We start from the raw sequence: 11,680 nt of genomic DNA, 5'->3' as shown, positions 1-11,680 counted from the left end.
GTTAGATTTTGCTCTCCCAACCCCCCAAGAATGTCCTATTCAAACTGAGCCCTGAAGGGTAAGTAGCGGGTAACGGTTAAAAGGAAGAAGGGCGGGTGACAGAGCGTACAACTATTCCAATTAGAGTACAACTGAAAAAATGAAATGGTCAGGAAATCCTCAGCCCAGGAAGCAAGGGAAGAGTTAAATGATACCATGTTTAAAGGCCACCAAAAGAACTCTAGTTTTATTCTAGAACCATAAATTATTTGAAGGTGTTATTTAACAAGTGGCATAGTCTCATTTGCTTTTTAAAAGATCATTTTGGCTGCAAAGTAGAGAACACACAGATTATCTGCAGTTAGACCAAGTTAGCTCTGTAGTGACAGGAAAGAGGTGGAGTCATTAGGGGGATTTTGGAGGAAACATTTCTAGGAGTTGGCACAGCACCAGATATGGAAGATATGAAGGAGATATCAGGGAGGATTGTTAGATGTTTGATTTGATGAGCCGAAGAACCAGGAAACCATGAAGTTGGTCCAAACCTTGCACACCTAGGACATTTTGAGGCATGCCAATCGGTAAAGCAATTGATGATGCGAGAGACTTTGGCACTGAATGCAAGAGTCTGGGCTTCAGGTGTGCAGAGATGTGAAAGTAGATGTGATAGCTGGCACTATTGTTTGGGTGACACCGCATAGGGTAAAAGAGTATAAGGAAAGCACAAAGGGACTTTAAGTAGTCCTGGGGTGCTGTGGAGGGGGTCAAGTGGTGTGTCACAGGCAGAGAGAAGAATGGGAATATGTGCAGAGACTAGAGACGGTATGCAGGCAAAGAGGAGGCAAGCTTAAGAAAGAATGGTATTCAAAGTGTTCACTGTTGCTGGAACTCAAGGAGAGTGAAGGTTGAAAATGGTATTTATTTTACTGATGAGGAAAAGAAATGTCTGCTCAAAGCCAACATAGATTCCTGTGTCTCTCTAGCTAGGGTGATTTATGTGTGTTTTATCTCTCCAAAGGCTATAAATCCCCCAGTTTTTACCCTCCTCCTCACAGCATTGTGTACCATATCAAAGTGTCTAGGTCTACTTCAATGATGTCTTGAATTACATGCCCTTGTCTCCTTCGACTAGTCTATTATTTCTTGCCCTGCCCGAGGCACGTAGATGGGTTTTAAACATACTTATAAAAATGCAGGTTATTTTTAAGTTCATTTTTTAAAAATCATTATTATTTTTTTGTCTACCACTGAATCATGGAACCAGAATCTTGAGGGAGTAGATGGTAGGATTCTGCATTTTTACAAAGTTCACAAGAGCAATGCTTTGGAAAATATTAGTTTAGAGTTAACTTTGGAGACTTTAGCCTCCAACCGAACAAGAGTTGGGCAGCAGTAAGCAGAAGCCACACAACTCTTCCACATTCAGATATAAACTCTCCTATTGCAAAACAATGAGCAGTTATACTTCTGTTATTCCAAGATCAGCTTTCCAGTAATTTTGTCTGGAAGAGGGCCAAAGCTGGAAGTTAAGAAAATGAAACATTTCTCTCAGGGAAAGGACTTTTGCCCCCTCCCCCCCAGCCCCAACCCCCAAATATCTCAAGATGCAATTTGATAGAATCACTGTCCTACTTGTTGACGGGAAGAAAAATATCCTCTCATTAGCTGGCTGTGGATACAAACATGGAATCAATCATTGCCTGCAGCCATAGCGAAAAGTAGGAGGAGAAGGAAGAAAGCGGGGCTTAAAAAACACCACCACAGGAAAATAGAAACGGTTAAAGTGGATGTAGAGGCAGAGGAACACAAGCCAAGTGAGGGGTTTTTAAGAAAAGTAAGGAGAACACTGGAAATAAAACAGCACCGAGGTGGGGATTTAATACACTTGCGCACACCTCTGCAATCCCAAGGGACTTTGGTGTACTGTCTGGGTATCATATTTGATATTCAGTGATCCACTAAGAATTTCATTATCCAGTTTTTTTTTTCTTCAAAGAACGTTAAGAAATACGTACATCTTCGAGAGATTTCTGTCAAACGAATTTAAAAAAAAAAAAAAAGATCGCCACTTTAAAACGCAGCGCAACTAATAAACTGAACTACAAGTCAGACGTGGAACCTGGTTTCATCAGTCACCAGTTTTGGCTGGACAGGGGAGGACTCAGGTTCCCAAAGACGACCCTCTCCCTAAGGCTTCCGGTGAAACTGCAAAAGTAAGCAGTCCGGGCCGGCCCTCAGGCGCTACTGCAGCGTCCCCCCCATCGCTCGAGGCTTAAGGGAATTGTCGCCGCCTCCGCTTCGCTCTCCGCGGTGGCAGACATCAAGGTAACGGGTTTCCAATAGGTTCGGCTGGTCCGAGTCCAAAACCTTTAAGCTCTGCGTTTCTGAAAGACGTAAATCTGTTTTCGCGGGTGCTAGAAAAGGCCGGGGCTCTGAACGTCTGGGAGTGGAAACGTCTGAGCCCACTTCGGGGCGCTTCCCCGTCCCGGGGCTTGTCTGTAAAAGCACCTGCCGGCATCTTAAGTTCTGGGGCTTGCGGAGAGGGGCTGACACGGTTCGTCTCTGGGGGCGGTGGCTGGGGGGGGGCGCTTTCTAAACTGCATTCGGAATGGTATGTGGGGGACCCCCGGATACGTCAATCGTCCGCACAGTTCCGGGGCTCCGGGAGAGAGCGGCCCCGGAGCTCGCACGCCACACACTTGCGGGCCCGCGGAGCCTGGGCTGCGGGGCGGCGGGCGAGCGGGCTCGGGGGGCGCGCGCTCGCGCTCGCGCTCGCGCTCGCGTGTGTGTGTGCGCGCGCGGGGGCTCCGGGTCCAGGCGGCCGGGGGCGCCGTCGGCGGGGCTCGCGCAGCCGCACTGGGCGCGCCGACTCCGGGCTCCTCCTCCCGGCTCCGTAGTAATCATGGCGGCGGCGGCGTTCGCGGTCCCTCGGGTGAAACAGAAAGCGGGAGCTACGCGGAGAGGGAGCGAAGAGCGGGGCTGAGGCGGCGGCGCCGTCACTGCCGGGAAACACCTCCCCCTCACACACCCCCCTCCACAACAGTCAGCGCAGCGGCGGCCGCGGGAGCCCCGGCCCACCGCCCGGTGAGCAGAGGACGAGCCGGAGCCTCGTAGGAGAGACGCCCGGGGGGGGGGATCCGCCTTCCTTCGCTTCGGAGCGGCGGGATTCGGAGGTGAGAGCCGCCGTGGGTGGGGGGGACGCCGGAGCCCGCGTCGGGGAAACCGTTAGGCTGGGGCTGCGGGCCGCGCCGCGCCGCCGGAGGGCTGAGCCCGTCGGGGAGGGCGGGCGGGCGGGCGAGCGGGCGACGCCCCCACGCGAGGCCCCGGGACGCGGCGGGGACGTGCGCGGCACCTGCCGGGGCTCGGCGACCGCGGAGCGCTGCCCGCGCACCTGAGGGTTAAATCCTCGAAAACACGCCCTTCGGGTCTGCGGCCGTCCGCCGCCGGTGCCTGGCGGCTCCTCTTTCCTCAGGTAAGGCAACCACCTGTTCCGTCCGTGGCGAGGAGGAAGGGAGGGAGGCTGCGGGGCTCGCCCAGCTCGGCAGCCTGCGTGGGTCAACTTTTGACACGACTCTGGGAAAGGGCGGCACGCGCTGGGTGAAGGAAAAAGAAGCGAGTAATTTCGACGTCTGATCGCTAGCGCTGCTGCTTTTTTACCGACTGTGATAGGTAATCGTAGTTTTATTAAACTATCACCTTTCAGAAAAAGCCTTGGGGGGGGTATTCGTGTGTGTGTGTGTGTGTGTGTGTGTGTGTGTGTGTGTGAGAGAGAGAGAGAGAGAGAGAGAGAGAGAGAGAGAGAGAGAGATTGCGTGTGTGTGATTGCTGAGGGTGCTAAGGATGGTGAGCTAGAGATTATTTATTTATTTTAGTGAGACTGTAAGTTCCTTTGGGCACCTTCTCGTCTGTCCGTCTACTAACTGACAGAGCTTTTCCTCTTTCTGTATTATAATCTTGAAGTGCTCACGGGTAGACTTTAAAAAACACGGAGCCACATAATGATGTTGCTGCTTCCTATTGTGGTCTGTTTCAGTTCTTGAAACCCAAGTTTGTACGTGTTATAAGAAGCAAATAGCATCGCCTCTCAGCCTTTTGGCTAAGATGAGTTGTAAGAATGAAAGAACGGTTGAAGCTTTTCTGTAATATTGCAATCACTATGCTTTTGCCAGCATCAGTACTAAACATATGCCAGTCAAAACCAAGCCATATGTCAGACAGAAGCAAATTGAGATTTCTGGCTCATATCCCGTGTTTAGATAAATATTTAGTTTGTGTGTATTTGCGGAGTGTGTAATTCTTGTCATCTCGGAAGTGTTGTTTAAGTCATCTAAAAATGTTCCAGAGAGATGAGCCCCCTACCTTCTTAAACATTTTCTTGTTTAAATTGATTTTTTTTTTTTTTTTCTCAACTAATGAGATCAGTTACCAATGGAGACAGGTGGTGGGCCTATTAGAAAGCAATGATAAGGTCTTTTAAAACATGGCTTTTCCTATAAATGAGTTGGTTTTTTAAAATTTTAGTCCACTTGTAATTTACCACTAATAACATCCTCTAAAGGGAGGAAAGAAGATAAGGTGATAGGGAGAAAAATGTTGTTTAGGTTTTACGTTTAAAATTTTTAGCATTTTCATATTAAATTTCTCTGTGTTGTTTTGTCTTCATAGATCCTCGCCCAGCTTGCTCTGTAGGTTAAGTGGGACATTTTTCTCTCAGGCTGCTTACCTTTGGCCACCTGTATGCCTCTGCCTTAACTCCTTCCTTTCCCCTTCTGTCTGAATCCTCATCACGGAATGGTCAGGAAAAAGAAACTCATGCTTAATTAACACTAGCCTCAGGGAAGCATGATTGTAAGGGGAATTTTCTTCTCCCAAATTAATGGCGTGCATTCGAAAACACAGATTTCTTGTGTGTGTGTGTGTGTGTGTGTGTGTGTGATGTGTCATCATTTCCTCTCCCTGTAATTGAGAGATGATTTATTTTACCATACACTTTTTTCAATTTTTTACCATACACTTAATGATTCCTTTTTACATCACTTTATTTCTATAAATTGAATAGAAATGAAGAAAAAATTCTCTGCTTTCCATGTCTAGTGAGATGTAGGCTGAGAGATTCTAGAAAACACAGGAGAAAAATAAAGAATATTATAATGGATATTGTCTTTTAGCTTGATTTCAGTAAAAGACATTTAATTTATGATTTGTTCAGCCATAGCTTAGACTCATATGTAATATTTCCACTTGAAAATATTTATATTTTTGGCATATATATGGCTTATTCATCTTATATTTTGCCTGTAGTGTTAAAATATCATTTGATGATGTAAGCAAAATAGGTATTTTAAAGCAAAACATTCTTACTGCATTTTTTTCATGAAAATGAGTTTTGGTTATGTCTTGGTTCATGATATAAGGATGTGCATGATTTCCAAGTTTATTAGCCTGGTATAGATAAGCAATTTGTTGGTTTTTGTTGTTAAATGCAATCTCTAAAACAAGAATTAATAAAATAAGTTCTGAATGTTTAAAAAAAGGTCAGATTTAGAATTCTGTCCATTGAGTCCTATAGTACTTCAGTTGATCACTTTGGTACAACATGTGTATCAAGAGTGCCTTATTACAAAGAAATTGATGACCCATAGAGATAAAGGGCACATTTTGTTCTTTTACATGTATTGTGAGTGTTTATCCTGTTTAATCCTCTAGCCTTTATTTCAGAGTATTATCCAGTGAGTTCTTTTTATATCAGGATCCTTAACTTTCTCTCCAACTGGTTGGGTTTTGTTTGCCTTAATGTATGCTGTGAAATTTGCCATGCAGCCTCTGGGCTTCCATTAAATTCTTTGTGAGTTTCATCTCTGATGATCCCCATCCCCTATCAACCACTCCCAGGCTTTAGGCTAGTTTTCTGCACAAGATAGCTGCTGCAAGATAGTGTGCTTGGGAGGAGGTGGCATGGACTTAGAGAATGGTGAGCTTTTATTAAAGTGAGGGATACAAAAGCAGTGGGATGTGTTCCTTCAAGTAATTTACAAATTATCTAAGAATTGTACAGTAACAAAGGAGACCATTAACAAAAACTTAGCACAATATCTTTAAAGTGTGTAGCATCCACTGTGACTGAAAGTGCTGTGAACGAGGGCTACAACAGTCTGGGCATTTGGAGGAAGTCCAACTTGAAATTTAGGAAGGGTTTCTGTGTCAAAGGAAAACTCATTCCAAAAGAGAGTGACAGGCTGAGTTGGAGGTAGGAGTGAGAGGAATGGTTCGGGAGCATCCAAGGACAAGTGTTAAGAAAAAGAGATGATGAGGCAGAGGTTGGAGCTAGGCCCCATGAGGTAAAGAGTCAAGTAGGAAGCCCTGGAGAAGAAAGGCCTGCTTATCATCACCAGGGACTTGTCTATGGAAGTAATATAGAACCACATACCACTTTATTTTGTTTTCATCATTTTTAGTTAGCATACAAAATAATAGAATTTGATATGACATTCTCATACATATGTATCATTGTACTGGGCTCATTTTCTTCCCCACTACCATCTTTGGACCTTCTTCCTTGCTAATTGCCAGTCTCCATTTCCCCCAAATGCCTTTTCTGCTTTCATTTTGTGTGTGTGTATGTGTGTCTATGTGTATGTATATGTGTGTGTGGGGGGGGGGAGGTGAGTACACATATTTCTGTGTGTCCCATTACCCTTTCCTGCTCCCACCTCCCTCTCACTTAATACCCCTACCAGTCACACTTCTGCTTTTATGCCATACACAGAGATTAAAAATTCTGTATAAGAGAGAAAATAGTGTTTATCTTTCTTACTGTTTTGTTTCGCTTAGCATTTTGATCTCTAGCTTTAGTTTTCTTAGTGATTAGAAAGATTATATATGTTTATATAACTTAGATAAGGGTAGACAGCCTTTTTTATAGAGTGCCTGGTAATATTGTTTTGAAAACTGTTTGTAGTCTCTGTTGGATATTTTTGTTTGCTTGTTTAATTTTTTTTAAATTTAATAACCATGTCTGCAGGCTAGAGTTAGCCATCTGGCTGAGTAATGACTAACTGTCCATATAACACATATTGTAAAGTATTTTTCTAATGGTGTTTGAAGTAGTGCTATATCTTTTTTGTGGTATATGAAAATAAAGAAAATATGCTAAAATAACTACTACTACTGTAATTATTGTCTGTGCTTAAAGTTGTAGCAAGAGCCTAGTCTAGGTTTCAGATTGGGAAGAAGTTGGTTGGACAGTGAAATAGCTACACTGTGGCCGGAATTAAAATGTGTGTGAAGTTAAACCTACCAACTCCGCTGGGTTTATGGCTTTAAAAAGTACAACTGTCATTTTAGAAACCTTTGTTAGGGTGCTGGAGGTCTGTAAGTGATGGCAGGGGACCAATAACGTGTTTTTAACGATAGTCTAAGGTGAGTTCTAAACATTCGAAATCCTGCAGTAACCCCAAGAATAGTTACTGTTATGGAGCAATTGGTAATCAGATTGATAACTAGACACATCTAGAAAATATTATACCATGTAGGTTGAAGGAGGGAAGACCCAGAAATCTCTAAAAAATACTGTTTTGAAACTTCTCTTTTTGAAACATCTCTTTGAAGTTTCTAAATTTATAACATGTGCTTCTAAGCAGCTTTCAAGTTGTGGCTTGCAACTCCTCTGGGGATAAAGGACCCTTTTACAGGGGTCAATATCAGATATCCTGCATATCAGATATTTATATTATGATTGATATCAGCAAAATTACAGTTATGAAGAAGCAATGAAAATAATTTTATGGTTGGGACTCACCACAATATGACATACTTACTGTATTAAAGAGCCTTAGGAAGGTTGAGAACCACTGATCTAAGATAAAATACTTTTCTCTTTTTCCACTGTTTTTCTCCTATCCTCACTAGGTGACCCATGGTGCCTGAGATTATGTATGGCTCTCTCTGTTCCTGAGGGCCGCTACATAGTTTGTGATATCAAGAGATTAAAATGTAGATAGCATAAGAACATATGTTTTATGCTTCAGGCATCATAAATATGCTTTGTATGTGGTGAGTATTGGGTGTTTGAGAAAGTAGAAGGGACATTGACTAGACAGAATTAGTACTGTTTCTCCCCTTTATTTTTCTGTTAAAAACACTAAAATCAAACCAAACATTAATCTTTTATGCTTCTATAACTTTGTCTTCCTTTATAAATATTTTTACTATCTTAAGTTTAAAGGCAGCATAAGCCTTTTGAATTAGGTTTTGTTTGACCTTTCTCGATTGCTACCTAATACAATTTTGTCTTAACATTGTGCTTTAAGAAGAAATTAATAGCCACACATGATGGCGTGTGCCTTTAATCTCAGCATTCCAGAGGCAGAGGCAGGAGGACCTCTATGTTAAAAGCCAGCCTGATCTACATTGTGAGTTCCAGGCCAGCCAGGGCTTCATAGTTGAGACCCTGTCTTGGAAAAAGAAGGGTGTAGAGAATAATTCATATTTGACCTCTACTTTACCATCCTGCCCTCTTCCCTGCCTAAGGGGGAGACCAAGCGCCTTGGATGGTGCAGGTCTTAGTTCCACATTCACCACTCATTAGTGACTGGGATTTTGTGGTTTGGTTTTCTAAGTTTTAAAATTGAGAATATCTACTTTGTTTTCATTACACACATTGAAAAGAGCTCAACAAGATGGTTGAAACATGAACATGTTAAGGTGCCATGTATGTGCTTACATCAGTGCTCATATGTATGTACCAGAATCTGCTGAAAAGATTGTTTTTCTAATCTGACCAGAACTTTTGAGGTTGAGTTTTACTCCTCAGAGTTCTACAATCAGCATTTTCAGGAAGCATTCAGTAGTCTAGAAAGTCATAACTTTTTTTTTTTTTGCAAATAAAATAAGATACAACAAATTTTCCACTCATTAATCTTTGAGAGCAGTCCTTGCTCCACTCTTCCTCTGTCCCTCTTTGCAAGGAAATGCTGATCTGTTCCATACTGCTTTGCTGTTATATCCATAGTGGAAAGAAAATGGATATATAAAATGAGTGAAGTAGTTCTTCAATAGAAGACAGTGTCTTTACAATACTGAGAAACACATGCTAAGGTCATTGGATTTTAGGATCATTACTCAGTTACTTTTAAAGCCCTGTATAAACCTGCCAGGCATTCTACTTGGGAATGACTTCTTTCTTCCTTCCTCACTCTTTGAGATGGCTTAGGTGCTAGTTGGTAGAAATACAAATGTAGTATGTATTTTGTCATCAACCTTGATAAGAAAGTTAGGTACATTTGACAGATAATTGTATGAACCAGACTATAGCAGTGTTGAATAGTGTTGTTTTTTTCTGTCTTCTTCTTTAGAATCCACATCTTAATATATATTTGTACATATAGATTTCTATTTTCAAAGTGACTTTCTCCTTCTCCAGTGAGGGATCAGTTTAATTGTGATTTAAGTGTGTGTAGTCTTCTTTAATAAACCCACAAGCCACATAATGGGAGGGGAGAGAATCTTTTTACTTGGCTGTAGATTTGGAGCAGATGTTTCTTAAGTACACTTCACAGCATATTTAAGACTTCTCTTAAGTGTAATTACAAGTTGAGCACCCCAAACCCCAAATTCAAGATACTCCAAAATGTGAAACTGATTGCTACCACGATGCCACAGATGCAAAATCTTCACTTCATGAGGAGATGGGTTACAATTAAGGTGTTGGTAAGCTAAAAACACTGTATGTAGAAATACCAGGCCACGTATATAACGTATATAAAACACAAGTGGATTTTGTGTTTAGATTTAGTTCCCATTTCCAGAATACATTATGGTGTGTGCAGATACTCCAGAGTGTGAACACCCCTGACCCTAAGCATGTTGATGAAAGGACACTGAACTTGTATCTGTTGTGCCTTGAGAGGAGTAGTTCATGTGCACACCTACTGCTTTGGTTGAAGGAGTAGTTATTTCATGTACTTCAGAATCACTCTATCTTAATATTTGCTTAAATAAAAAGAATTCATGATGTCAGTTTGTTTAAATTTTCTGAATTTTTTTAAATATAGGCATTTTCAAATATGGTTTTATTCTTAAGACTTGATTTTTTTCCCCATGTAGTATTTTTATTTATAATGGTTGATTGATATATATATATATATATATATATATATATATATATATAAATTTATATTTTATCATAATAGTTTATTAAGTACCTTTCTGTTGCTTTGTATATTGTTATGCCCAAGTACATCTACTACTTCAGAGCAGTATTTTTAAAGAAAATATCATAGTATGTCAATACTTCATTTATATATCTGTTATTTGAAACTTACTAAGATTGGTTCACATGGTTGGGTAGCAGTTTTCAGCTTGTGGGTTTCAACCCTTTTGGGGGTTGAAAGACCCCTTCACAGGGGCCACATATCACATACATATCCTGCATATCAGATATTAAACATTATAATTCATAACAGTAGCAAAATTACATTATGAAGTCACAACAAAAATAACTTTATGGTTGGGGGTTCCCATAACACGAGGAGCTGTATTAAAAGGTCTCAGCATTGGGAAGGTTGAGAACCACTGCCCTAGGGTAAACTATAGGAGCTGCTGTGTCCCTCTTAACCTACTTTTTAGGTTGCATCAGACTAATATTTTAAGCGATGAGTTTATTAGAGTAACTCCTCGGTTTAAAGTTATCCCAAACTGTCTCTCGACTTCAGTATAGCCTTCTTTCTCTGCAAACCCGTGCTCTGTGGGTGCATCGGCAGCTCCAGTGTGCCTCATCATTTTCCAGCTTTGTGCCATGAAGTAAGTGCTGTAACAGATTATTGGTTGTCTTTACTGGTTATATAGAAACATGCTACTTTATCGCAGTGACCCCTGATTCCTCCACGTATAGTGGAATAATATCTGTCCTTTAGAGTAAGTGTTTAAAAGGATTAAAAGGTAGAACTTATTTCTTGGAAATGGAATGAGTGCTGTAATATATTTATATCTGCAACTTGACAGATGTGTTAGTTTCCTGTTAGTTTCCAGGTTCCCTGTTCTTATTTTCACTATTAATTTATCTCTTATTTGTTGAAGAATTAAAATGTCTTTGATGCCTGCAATACAAATGTTATAAAATGAATGTTATACTTCCTTCTCTCTGGGTTCACAGACTAGGATGAATGATAAAGTCATGTAAATAAATACATATTTTAAAATAGTTAAATAAAATACCTCTTCTCTTACCTCTTTTTACTTGTGTGATTCTTTCCTGGTTTTGACCCCAAGTAGCCTTGTTTCCAGTAGAGTGTTGTGATTGTGAACATTGTTTGTGAGTGAGTGTATGTGTGTGTATTATATATGTTTTTGTATATTAGGTTTTCTAACTAGTGGACTGTGAACAGCACTGCTGTTATTGACAGTTTTGAACAGAAGGAGCAGAGAATCAGTATTTCAGGCGTTGTTGGTGGCAAGGACTCTATACCTACTGAAGCCGAGCTACAACAGGAGCAGAAAACAGCCACAACTATATTATACTAAAATGAGTGTGGGTCTCTTCTAATTCAGAAAACAGCCACAGCTGTATTATACGGAAATGAGTGTGGATCTCTTCTAATTCAGCTGTATTTATGGAACAGGCAGCAGACCAGGTTTGACAACTAAGCCTTAGTTTGTTGACTCTTTGAATGCTACAAACTTTGTTCTTGGCTAGGGCAATATT

The 11,680-nt window shown here is 41.4% G+C and overlaps 1 protein-coding gene across 1 annotated transcript in view; it reads left to right on the top strand.

Annotated features, from left to right (window-relative positions):
• The first annotated feature begins 2,866 nt into the window (after nt 1–2,866).
• Fndc3a (fibronectin type III domain containing 3A) overlaps nt 2,867–11,680 on the top strand; it is a 159,363-nt gene continuing 150,549 nt past the window's right edge. Inside the window, exon 1 of the mRNA XM_021202865.1 lies at nt 2,867–3,152. The gene's annotated coding sequence lies outside the window, so the exon portion shown is untranslated. The remainder of the gene's footprint in view (nt 3,153–11,680) is intronic.

The sequence above is a fragment of the Mus pahari genome, chromosome 8, assembly GCF_900095145.1.
Source record: "Mus pahari chromosome 8, PAHARI_EIJ_v1.1, whole genome shotgun sequence".
Lineage (NCBI taxonomy): Eukaryota > Metazoa > Chordata > Mammalia > Rodentia > Muridae > Mus > Mus pahari.
Note: the sequence above shows the minus strand (reverse complement) of the source record. Positions and strands in the feature narration are given on the sequence as shown.